Raw genomic sequence first — 13308 nt, forward strand, 5'->3', positions numbered from 1 at the left:
GACCCCGGAACAAGGTATTGTAATACAGATTCACTAAGAATAAAACTAGTACAACCCTTGATTGTCATGTTTTATTATTTTAATGTTTAATTTGTTATGTTTTTTTCTTTTATGGGTTCCTGTTCCTGGATCGTGTCGTGGATTGTTTCTTGGATTTCTTCGTGGCTTGCTTCCTGGATTGGTTCCTGCACTTGTTCTTGGATTGGTTCCTGGTTTGGTTCGTGGATTTGTTCCTGGATTGTGTCGTGGATTTGTTCCTGGATGGTGTCGTGGATGGTGTCGTGGATTGGTTCGTGAGTAAGCTGATCAACGGGAGTCGGTGGGGGCAAGTAATGGTATGTTAAATAAAGAAATGTACTTAATGTAACTGTTTTTTGTGTTGCTTTTTCATGTTTTCATTTTTTACAATGCATATCATTTCTTCCCACTGTATGTATGTCTGTATGTATGTGTACAGATATATATACAGGGTAAGAAATGATAGTGTTGTTAAAGCTTCTAATTCTGTATTGTTAATCATTGTGGCTATGCATTGATGTGTGCTAAATGTATTTTATTTTTAGACAGATGTAAGTTTTGGACTTCCAGGCCGTACAGTAGAATATGGAAAGCCTTGCTTTATTATATTGTAATTGTTGGTGTACTTTTGACTATGTTTTGAAGTTGTTCTCTGTTAGGATAGCTTTAGTTCATTGTGTAATTGGTATGGATGGTATTTTAATTGTTTAGGGATGTAATTGATGTGTGGTAATTCATTGATGGTGAGTTTATTGTATTAAATAATATACTTCTTGTGATGTATGGCGATTTGAGTGGCATTATTGTATTGTTAACATTGATTTGCAGCGTGTACATGCAGTTTACATGTTATGCTACATGTATACACTGTAAATGCAATGTTTTATGAGGCATGTGAGCCTACAGATTGAATGATTAAATTGAATTTGGTTAGGCAATTGGTTTTTATTTCACTGAGGATGTTATGCATAACTGTTGTAGGCATTGCAGGATGGCTTCACCCCTTAATTACCTTTCAGGTTAGTACCCGATAAGGTGATTAAGGGGTTCAGTGTTATGTTAATGATATTCAAATGTTGTGGCTATTTCTAATGTTGGCAACGGACCCCAAGGATGATGCTGGCGACGGAGACTTCTTATTGATGAGGTTAGTACAATTTTCTTTACATTTTAACGTTATTGAATGTGTTTAATAATGGCCAAATAATGTATTATCCCTATGTGGATAATAGTTATTTGGCACATTATTGTACTGTATGTGCTGGGGGAGGGGGTATTAGGCCCAAGGGTATTTGGTAGGACTCCCCTGTGGGTATTGGGTGAGGGTGGTTGGGGGGCTTTGTGGGGGAGGGTATGTGGGTGATGGTGGCTTAACCCCTTAATAACTGTAGCGGTTAATAACCGCTATGGTGATTAAGGGGTTAGGGGACATTAATTTGGATGTTGTAATTCTTGTGTTTGTTTTGCAGAAGTGGATGGGGCATGGCCAGGATGAAGATGAGGATGGCCTTCATCGTGGCAGTGGGACATGGGTGAGTGCTATATGTATTTAAAGTCTTTATTGTTGTGTATGTATTGTAAATGGACAACTGCACTATTATCCATTTGTGGATAATAGTCATTCTGCCCATTACTATACTGTATGTTGTGTACACTACCGACACACTTAATCACACTGCGGCCAGATCCGCAAGCCGGGAGATTTCCCGGCTTGCTAGTGGCTGCCCCTCGGCGTGCCGTGCGTCATAGACGCGCGGTCACGCGTCTTCGGGAGCGTGCGCCCCCTGCACGCGCGTCCAGGGGCTCCCCGAGGGAGCCCTGGTGTCCCGCGATCGCGGGACAGCGGCAGGGGGTTCCAGGGGACCCGGCGGACCCGGCAGCGGTAGGGAGAGCGCCCCGATCGGAGGGCGCTCTTCCGCTGCTTCGGCACGCGCCCGTCACTCTCGGGCGCGCGCCAGGCTACTGCTGCGGCCAAGAACGGGCAAATGCTCGAATAAACTTGGCCGCAGCAGTATTGCTGCTATGTTTATTGGGGGCATTTGTCCCCAATAAACATGCTACTATGCATTAACCCCTTCATTGCCTTGGCGGCTATCCGCTATGGTAATGAAGCAGCATTAATGTATTTTAATAATATTGTGCGGAAGCAGGAGGCCCCCTGAGCTGAAGCGCATTTATTTGTGGCTCAGAGACCCCCTGCCTCCCGAGTTACAGGCCCCGGTTTGGGCCTTCGGTTACAGTGTGGACGCCATGTTTATTGCGGGGACGCTATAAACATGGCGGTGACACTGCCACCCGATGACACATACTGGGGCCTGTAACTCGGGAAGCAGGGGGTCCCTGCTCCACAAAGCAATGCGGTTCAGCTCAGGGGACCCCCTGCTCACTGTACAGTATAATTAAAAAGACATTCATGCTGCTTCATTACCGTTGCACAAAGCCGCCAAGGTAAGGAACGAGTCTTTATTGATGTGTGTGTGTTTTATTTATACTGTACATGTGCAGAGGGTCTCCGGAGCAGAACAGCGTTGGTTTGAGGTCCGGGGACCCCCTGCCCCCCGAGATACAGGCCCCTTTATGGGGTGCCGGTATCCCTCTGGTTTGTTTACAGGTCGCGGTCACGTGATCGGGCCCTTTAAACGCCGAGGGATACCGGCACCTCATAAAGGGGCCTGTATCTCGGGGGGCAGGGGGTCCCCGGACCTCAAACCAATGCGGTTCAGCTCCGAAGACCCCCTGCACGTGTACACTATGAATAAAAGTTGTTTTTAAATACTTTTTTTGGTGCCGAAGTTTGCGCTGAGAGAGCGGCTTGTCTCTCTCAGCTGCAAACATCTATCGGCACCAAAGGCTTATCGGGAGCCTTATCGGGAGCCAGGCTGTATCGCCACAGCTCATCGGCAGCTTTGCTTTCGCAGTGCTTCAGCAGGGATCGGAAGGATTCGGCCCTTACTGAATACTGCGAGGGCAAATCGCCCCAAAAAAACATTTTCGCAATTCGTGCCGAAAATTTTGTATCGGGGCTTACTGCATGAGGCCCTAGGTCTCTTTTGTATATATGTTTAATAAATGTGATTTTATAATTGTACATGTAGGGCTATGGAGTTATCTCCAAGGATTGAATTTTTCCTAGCCTAAGTCAACTGGTCAAGCGAGTGCAAATAGGAGTCTTTAAGGCCACCTCTGTGACCTACCACCCTTTTCAATAATAACATATTTAATAAACAACTGATGAAACTATCCACATGTAAAGTATGTTAAAAAATGGATTAGTATAAAATACACAAATTATATCACAAGCTCTAGAATAAAAGAAAAGAAAATTATCCACATAACTAATTTGTAAATACTCAATATTAAGTGACTATATTCATAGTCTTATGGGATAGAGATCAGGAAAGTTAAAGTATCAGACAATTACAGTAGATTAAAAACAAATGAAGGCATCTCCTAACATTAATATTAATATTTGACCCATATAGTATATATTAAATATTACAAATTATATCACTAATAAGGACACAGGGATATAAATATCAATATACATATATAAATATACACATAAAAATAAATAAATAAATATATATATAATATATATATATAAAGCCGAAAATAGCCGTGTTAGTCCAGTTTAGATAGTGCAGAATAAATGAGTTCTTAATACTGAAGAACTCATTTATTCTACACTATATATATATATATATATATATTATATATATATATATATATATATATATATATATACATAAATTATAATTATATATTTATATTTATTATTTATAATTATAATTATATATATATATATATATATATATTGTGGCAAACGGCTCCCTTTATGGAGTGCTGGTGTTTGCCCAGGCTCTTCGCGAAACAGTCTTCTAGGGTTTCATTTGCAGAAAAGTGGAACTAACATATGTATACATACAAGGGGCACTCAGCCCTCAACCTTAGCGTTTTATTTTCCCATTAGTGATATATATATATATATATATATATATATATATATATATATATATATATATATATATATATATACAAAAGAAACACACAGCGCAGATCTATACAGTTTGTTCCTGTGGAAGATGATGTTTACACCTCTATGTAGAGCCAATAATAAAAGAGGGGTACATACCCTGGTTCACCTCTAACCCTATACACTGCAGCTAGTTTAGGTCTGCGGCTCCACAATCGCCGCTTTGGAGATCTGGAGAAGAGTGACCTAAGCGCAAGTGGAAAAAGGGAAAGAGAAAACACAAAAAGGGATCATAGGTCAGTATATCTATAATTATATAAATATAAAAATGGTAAGATATGCGCTTACACTGATCATATAATTATGAGCATTTAATTCTCTCTGGGACTCACGAACGTAGCTTATAAGGACTTGTTTGAATATTGCTTAGTCTTCTAGGGATCTTCTTTACAGGAAATCAGCTGCTGCTCTTCCAGGAGATCTTCTTCCCAGGCACTCACGTCTCACTATGGATGAGTCTCACAGAAGGGGGGGTGGGGAAGGGGGGGGTGGGGAAGGGGGGGTGGGGAAGGGGGGGTGGGGAGGAAATAATGGAGGGGAGCAAATATGTGTAAAACCAATTTTAATCTAAAGAAGATTGCATAAAATATGGGTGATCAACTCACATTTGGTGAGAAAATTACAAGCAGTTGAGAGTATTTTAGCGAGTTTCTCACACTCGTTCAGAATCGCCGGTTTACCAGTCCTCTCTGCAGTCTCTTCCGTACCACGTGATCGACCGTGGCGTGTGACGCTGCGTGTGACCCGGCCCGGCTCTCGCGATATTATCAGTCTGTCAATACAGGATTTCAGTCCCGGAACTCCTCCTGAATGTCTCGCAGGGGCTTCTCGGCGTGTCTCTCACACTGCTGCTAATACAAGCTGGCCCTACGCGTTTCTCCCAGCGGGCTTCGTCAGGGGCTGCTATTAACTCTCTAATCCCTACCAGGGTATTTATAGGCACCTCCCCAACAACGATTGGCTCAGACTTAATTAACTCATTGGATACAAGGAACATAATTAGTTGTTGTCTTAATGTCATAACAATTAATTGCGCTGCTTCATGGCAGCTCCAAACACTGGTTTCATTGTGTATTATTGAACATATGTGGATTAAAACTGCATACACCAAGCACATGTCATATATAAAGTTCATACATGCATATTACTAGCGTTGCATATATATACCCTAAATATATCATTAAATTATCAGCATACATGATGAATTTATGGAATATATTCTTCCAAACAGATGGATTAGTGGAAAAAAGCCTAAATCAGTACAGGAGTTTATTTTAGGATATTATTCACAGGGGGGGATGGCCAATACATATGTATGGAGTATATTCCTACAAACAGAATATTTGAAAACAGCCTAGATCAATGCAAAGGTCTATGTTGAGATATTTTTTGCACAGGGGAGATGGCCAGTACATATATCAAATTGGTTATACTAACAAAAATATGTTATCTCTGGACCTTCAGAGGATATCAGAATTGTGTCCTAAAACAATTGGGTATTTATATATGTCCAGAATTAGTTTCAATATACAGTATATTATATGCTATGGACATAGACAGCAAAAAAAGAAGCTTTGTGCTCATGGTATATATTTTTTGGGATTGCTCCCATGTTATTATAGATCCCGTATATTATATATCTGGATATATATTTATTTAATTAAGAGGAGATGTTGAGATAAGTACCTGTCCTGTCCTCCATCATAACTCTCCTAGCAACATGACAAACATGTGTGTTTAGACATACAATAAATTATAGTGACATTATCTTCTATTAGATGACTCAGAGCATCTAAATGCTCTGATATATATTTTATATGTGATTATTAAATAAATTCTCAATACATTCTAATTTATAAAATATAACCGTGCATACATTCTAATTTATGAATATATCTACTCGTGTTGAAATATAACGGTGCATACAATCAATTACAGTACTATAATACAATATATAATATAGTGACGAAATTAAAACGTGCAAGGAGACATCTTATTGAATTGGTTACAATATAAAGTTACAGATACATATGTCCGACATGTGGTAATTATACCCATATTGTGACATCCATCTCAATGTAAACTATAGCATAGTGTTGCTCTGTATATATATCCATTTATATGGACGTATACACTGGCGACACACTTTATTCGAGCTTGGCTAGTCCCACGAATTCGGGTATACCCGGGTGTATTGAGGTTTGTGTCTGTTTTCTGCCCGAGTGCATTGAGTTATTTTCCAAGCAGGGATTGAAGCATTTTATTCCCGCTGGCTGCAATACTGCACAGTATATATATATATACTGCATTACAATTCATGAATTTATGCCATCTGGTAGACACGCGAAGCATTGCAGCCTATTAAATCCTAATCATTATCATTTAACAGATCAGCCGCCCATCAGCCAGGCATGAACCCAGGCTGGGAAGGCAAATGCAACGGGGCTTGTCAGAGGTGAGGAGTGGCGCATTCCAGGTATCTGCCAGGTACATACCGGGTATTTGCTCGAATAAAGTGTGTCGGTGCAGTAGCTAGTCAGAGAAGGTTTGAGTAATTCATTGCACACAGTATGTCAGCTCTAAGTGCTAGGTTGGTTGTGGATCAGGGGTGTAGAATTGGACAAATATAGGGGAGTTTACACCATATTGACTGATGATTAGACAAACTAATATATATGTGTATTTGAAGTTTTATCTTATAGTGGAGCAATGATCTATGGGATTGGAAAAAGAATTCTTTGTTTGTATATAGGGTAATCTACACTCTGACTATATAGATGCTGCACATTGAGAGAATATCAAATCAGAGGCATAGTACATAGTATACAATGATGGATACTTAAACACAATCTGGGAAACTAAGCATCTTCAACAACCTTTCCTAACATAAGTAGAATTTATATGGTTGACATGTAACATCATTACAACAGTATTGCATATTTACTCAACATCTCTAGTCACGAGATTAATCAAACGTACGCGACGGCCCATTAGAGTGTTGTATTTCTTACATTGGTTGCCTCCAAACATTAACACCAAAGACAATGGAATTTTAGGATAGATGACACAAATACCGACTACATGTCCATTATATCACAGGGCAGAGTACTTATGAAGCAGAGCACCTAGAAAGTCCACACAAAGAGGAACGAGAGGAGGGACAAAAGCCCGCCAAAAAACAAAACACTTAGAGAGTAACATGAAAGGGATATTTAACCTAAGTGACTTGATCCTGACTAAAGATCAAATTAGTGTGTTAAATAAAGGGTTGGCATTTGCACCTACAAACAAAATCAATACATTTAATACATATATTGATTTGAGCAAATTTGCACGCAACCTAACACTAAAAAAATATTTTCTCAAACAAAATGTTACTCATGAAGTAACCACTAACAATGTCACCACATGTGAACGATTCATACATTCCCCCTGTAGAAAGAATTCCATCTTCTACCCTAGCTATTTAAAGGGAGGACATATAGACACATTCACGAAGTTGGTTCAAGAGGACTTAGAAACACTGGGTAAAGATAAAAAAAACTAGAACTGCAAAAAATTTAACCAAAAAGGAACTAGATGCAGTAAAAGAACTAGCACTTAGAGCTGACATACTGTGTGCTATGAATTACTCAAACCTTCTCTGACTAGCTATACGTCCATATAAATGGATATATATACAGAGCAACACTATGCTATAGTTTACATTGAGATGGATGTCACAATATGGGTATAATTACCACATGTCGGACATATGTATCTGTAACTTTATATTGTAACCAATTCAATAAGATGTCTTCTTGCACGTTTTAATTTCGTCACTATATTATATATTGTATTATAGTACTGTAATTGATTGTATGCACCGTTATATTTCAACACGAGTAGATATATTCATAAATTAGAATGTATGCACGGTTATATTTTATAAATTAGAATGTATTGAGAATTTATTTAATAATCACATATAAAATATATATCAGAGCATTTAGATGCTCTGAGTCATCTAATAGAAGATAATGTCACTATAATTTATTGTATGTCTAAACACACATGTTTGTCATGTTGCTAGGAGAGTTATGATGGAGGACAGGACAGGTACTTATCTCAACATCTCCTCTTAATTAAATAAATATATATCCAGATATATAATATACGGGATCTATAATAACATGGGAGCAATCCCAAAAAATATATACCATGAGCACAAAGCTTCTTTTTTTGCTGTCTATGTCCATAGCATATAATATATATTGAAACTAATTCTGGACATATATAAATACCCAATTGTTTTAGGACACAATTCTGATATCCTCTGAAGGTCCAGAGATAACATATTTTTGTTAGTATAACCAATTTGATATATGTACTGGCCATCTCCCCTGTGCAAAAAATATCTCAACATAGACCTTTGCATTGATCTAGGCTGTTTTCAAATATTCTGTTTGTAGGAATATACTCCATACATATGTATTGGCCATCCCCCCCTGTGAATAATATCCTAAAATAAACTCCTGTACTGATTTAGGCTTTTTTCCACTAATCCATCTGTTTGGAAGAATATATTCCATAAATTCATCATGTATGCTGATAATTTAATGATATATTTAGGGTATATATATGCAACGCTAGTAATATGCATGTATGAACTTTATATATGACATGTGCTTGGTGTATGCAGTTTTAATCCACATATGTTCAATAATACACAATGAAACCAGTGTTTGGAGCTGCCATGCAGCAACGCAATTAGTTGTTATGACATTAAGACAACAACTAATTATGTTCCTTGTATCCAATGAGTTAATTAAGTCTGAGCCAATTGTTGTTGGGGAGGTGCCTATAAATACCCTGGTAGGGATTAGAGAGTTAATAGCAGCCCCTGACGAAGCCCGCTGGGAGAAACGCGTAGGGCCAGCTTGTATTAGCAGCAGTGTGAGAGACACGCCGAGAAGCCCCTGCGAGACATTCAGGAGGAGTTCCGGGACTGAAATCCTGTATTAACAGACTGATAATATCGCGAGAGCCGGGCCGGGTCACACGCAGCGTCACACGCCACGGCCGATCACGTGGTACGGAAGAGACTGCAGAGAGGACTGGTAAACCGGCGATTCTGAACGAGTGTGAGAAACTCGCTAAAATACTCTCAACTGCTTGTAATTTTCTCACTAAATGTGAGTTGATCACCCATATTTTATGCAATCTTCTTTAGATTAAAATTGGTTTTACACATATTTGCTCCCCTCCATTATTTCCTCCCCACCCCCCCTTCCCCACCCCCCCTTCTGTGAGACTCATCCATAGTGAGACGTGAGTGCCTGGGAAGAAGATCTCCTGGAAGAGCAGCAGCTGATTTCCTGTAAAGAAGATCCCTAGAAGACTAAGCAATATTCAAACAAGTCCTTATAAGCTACGTTCGTGAGTCCCAGAGAGGATTAAATGCTCATAATTATATGATCAGTGTAAGCGCATATCTTACCATTTTTATATTTATATAATTATAGATATACTGCCCTATGATCCCTTTTTGTGTTTTCTCTTTCCCTTTTTCCACTTGCGCTTAGGTCACTCTTCTCCATATATATATATATATATAAAATACATATACATACATAAACTATAGTTATGTTACTATAAATGAATGGGGGATATATTAGGAATTTAATGTATATGGTGTTTTTGGTATTCACTAACCTGCTCTCCAAATTGAGGAAGAGGAATATATTGCAGTTAGTTTGGCTGCTTCAGTCTTTCTATTAGAGCCGGGAGACTGGGAGGAAACTGCTGCTCCCCAGGATCCAGTTCAGGGTAGATGGCCCCCTACGTGTTGAAGCTTCTGAGGATCTATTGCGACGCTAACCCCAATCGGACATTCAAGGACTCAATGTTATCTCTGTGTGTTATTTAAAGTTGGTAACTGGCTTACCCAGCCAACATTGCAGATAGGGATATGATGTGAGTTAGACTCCTGACAGGAGTAGATGTTTCCTTTTATGATTTCTTTCTTTTGTTTCTTAAAGTGACAGTGTTTAAAATGTTTAGTGTCACTAATGGAAAAATAAACTGCTGAAGAATGAGGGCCGAGTGCCCATTGTGTGTATACACGTTTGTCCCCCTTTTCTGCAAATTAAACTCTAGAAGACTGTGTCGCAAAGAGCCTGGGCAAACGGCAGCGATACATAAAGGGAGCCGTTTGCCACAATATATATATATATATATATACATATTATATTTAATTATAGTTTATAATTATATATATATTTATATTTATGTGTATATTTATATATGTATATTGATATTTATATCCCCGTGTCCTTATTAGGGATTTCATTTTTAATATTTAATATATACTACTTGATGATAGACCCGGCGTTGCCCGGGATGTAATGTTCTCGTTCCCACTCTCTCTCCACTCCCTCTCCCTCCAATCCCTTCCACTCTCTCCCCCCCTCTTCACAGCTCTGCCCCCCACTCCGTTTAGAGCTGCGCTCCCCCCCCCAGTTCACATCTCCGATTCCCCCCCCCTTCAACTTTTAACACTGTGGCAGATATACTGAAGATCAGGGGGGTGCAAAATTTTTTCCCTGTGCCCCCTTGCCAGCGGTCACCTCCACCCGTGCCCTCCCTCAACCCCACTTACCTCGGCTCCGGCGTCATGACGTCACATTGCCATAGCAGATCAAATAATAGATACTTATGCAATATACATCAGGAATGTAGTGGCGTTTAGTGCTATGTAACGCGTAGGATGGTCCTATTTTAATATTGAATCAGTATCTATTATTTGATCTGCCGGTATCACTACATTTGCACTGCTCCGACTGTCGGTGGTTTGTCTGTATTAAGCTGGAATCAGCTGTGGACTAGTAATCAGTGCGTATTGAGCACTACACGCTCTCTGGTCCCAGCCCCAGCAATGCATGTGTCTGTGCTGTTGGGACCTCCTGCTCTGAACTAAGGGGCAGATAAGGAGGTTGTTGGCGGTACTCATTGCCTCGGGACTTTATTTACGCCATGCTGTTTCTGCGGGACTTTGTGTTGGTGTATACACACACATGCGGATTTGTTTCCGGAGAGGCGTTTTATTCTGCTCCCGCCTGGCTGGTGAGAGGAGAGCGGTGAACACCGCTATACCGGGACTCTATATATAACATCTGTGGCTACAGTATGTGTAATTGATCGAGTGGATACCGGTGACGTCATCGAAGCGGCTTTAGGATACGGACAGCTTCCTCTGACAGAGGGGCATTCCGGAAGAATTCATCGTGCCGATTGAGAGAGGCCACCTACCTGTTGATGACAACCCCATTCCCCCCTGGTCCACATCCGCTGACCGGTAACCTTTGTCTCAATCCATGATGTGCCTGTGATAATTTATTTTGATGTACGCAGAATACTTACCGATTTATAGTTTTTACTTTATTTAATACATTCTTCACTATGAGCATTTTTGCGCTGTGTCTTTTTAGTCTTTTTTTCTTCTAGTGATCATAGCTGCAGATGCTCCTTCTCTTACCCTTGTTCAAGGTTTTGTATATTTTATATATATAGTTATTTATTTGTTTTATCAGTTTGGGTGTGTGAGATTTGTAGGGTAGTGTTAGTTACACCCCCCCTATTTACGATTGTTTGTATCACTTAATGCTAGCAGTAGCGCATTTTATCTATTTTTTCATTAAATTGTCAACCAGGATATGGAAGTGGTCTGCTTTTAAAGGAAGACAGGGGGAGGGAGTTACTAAAGGTATGAGCACATTTTTGGTGCTACTGTACAGATGGAATCTTACCTTATGGCCCAGCGTCCACGGGAAATTCTAGAGCACATTGGAGACACTCCGCAGGACAGTCCATGGCAGGCTGTAATGGCCCAACGGATTAACACAGTGGGGATCCCTGCATTTGAATGGGACTCATTCTAACGGGCTGCACTTGTCTGTAAGATACGCGCAGTAAGAGTCAGACTGAATTAGTCACTCTCCCTGCGCGCCTCTAACAGGCAATCGCACAGCTTTTATTTAAACTGAAATGAATGCGGTTCAGCTCCAGAGAACTCCTGCTACAATACTGTGTGATTAAAATGAAATAAAAGCTGTGCCAACGCCTGTTAGAGGCACGCAGGGAGAGTGACTGATTCAATATCACTCTTAGTGCACGTCTCTTACAGACAGGTGCAGCCCAGTAGAATTCACACAGAGTAAATCCCATTCAAATGCAAGGACCTCTGCTGTGTTAATCCAATAGGCCATTAAGTCTGGTTGTTGGGACTCCGTGGCTCGGGAGAGGATGCCGTATGGACCCGCAAAGAGAGAGGACCCAAACCAAAGGCACATGACCAATATGCAAATAGGTGGTTATGGTATAACAACAGGGACACACATATTCACTGTGCCATCTGCCAGAGAGCAAGACACATGCTTAGTTGAAATACTATATTTTAAAATACAGAAAACTCTTCAAATTGCTTGAAGTGATTTTGCTGGCTTCCCACAACACACAAAGTTTTGTTGGGTTGACAAGTCTAAAGCACATTATGAGTAATACGTGGGACATCTTTAGTGTCATATCCAACAGGATCAGAAGTTGAACCCACACAACCTCTGTTATTTGGAACAATAGCTCTAACCGTGTGAGCTAAACCAGCTGACGGCTAGCACCACTGTTACAGCATACTTAGTTTTTTGTTCTACTTCTCATTTAGTGCTAATTTTTGTACAAATAACTTAACCCTCTTCTGGGATAGAAAGGCATGTCTAATAAGTAGTCTTCTGCTATTAAACAGCTTCTGGTGCAGGAAGAAATCTAACAGTCCATTTATTTGAATAGGATGTATTCTATCTCTCTCTCTCTCTCTCTCTCTCTCTCTCTCTCTCTCTCTCTCTCTCTCTCTCTCTCTCTCTCTCTCTCTCTCTCTCATAAAAAGGCAGATTTGCCTTTTTGAGTCTTATCCATGGAAATCCATGAGTTAAAGGATATGCCCAATCCAATTCCTTGTGACCCTATGCCTCAGACATTAAGCATTAAATTGCAAGCTATGGACAAGAACTTGTGCCTAAAAAATATCTTGTTCCTATGATTTTTTTTTCAGGAAATCCAAGTAACAGGCACAATTATTATCCAAATCCTGACCCTCCCTCAGTAATATAATGTAATGAACAGCATTCGTGATTTTTTTTGTATATAATAGTAAAACTAAGCAAGAATACTAAAAGCCATATGTCAAGATGATATTAATCCTTGCATGATATGTAGACAGACAA

The sequence above is a fragment of the Ascaphus truei genome, chromosome 2, assembly GCF_040206685.1.
Source record: "Ascaphus truei isolate aAscTru1 chromosome 2, aAscTru1.hap1, whole genome shotgun sequence".
Lineage (NCBI taxonomy): Eukaryota > Metazoa > Chordata > Amphibia > Anura > Ascaphidae > Ascaphus > Ascaphus truei.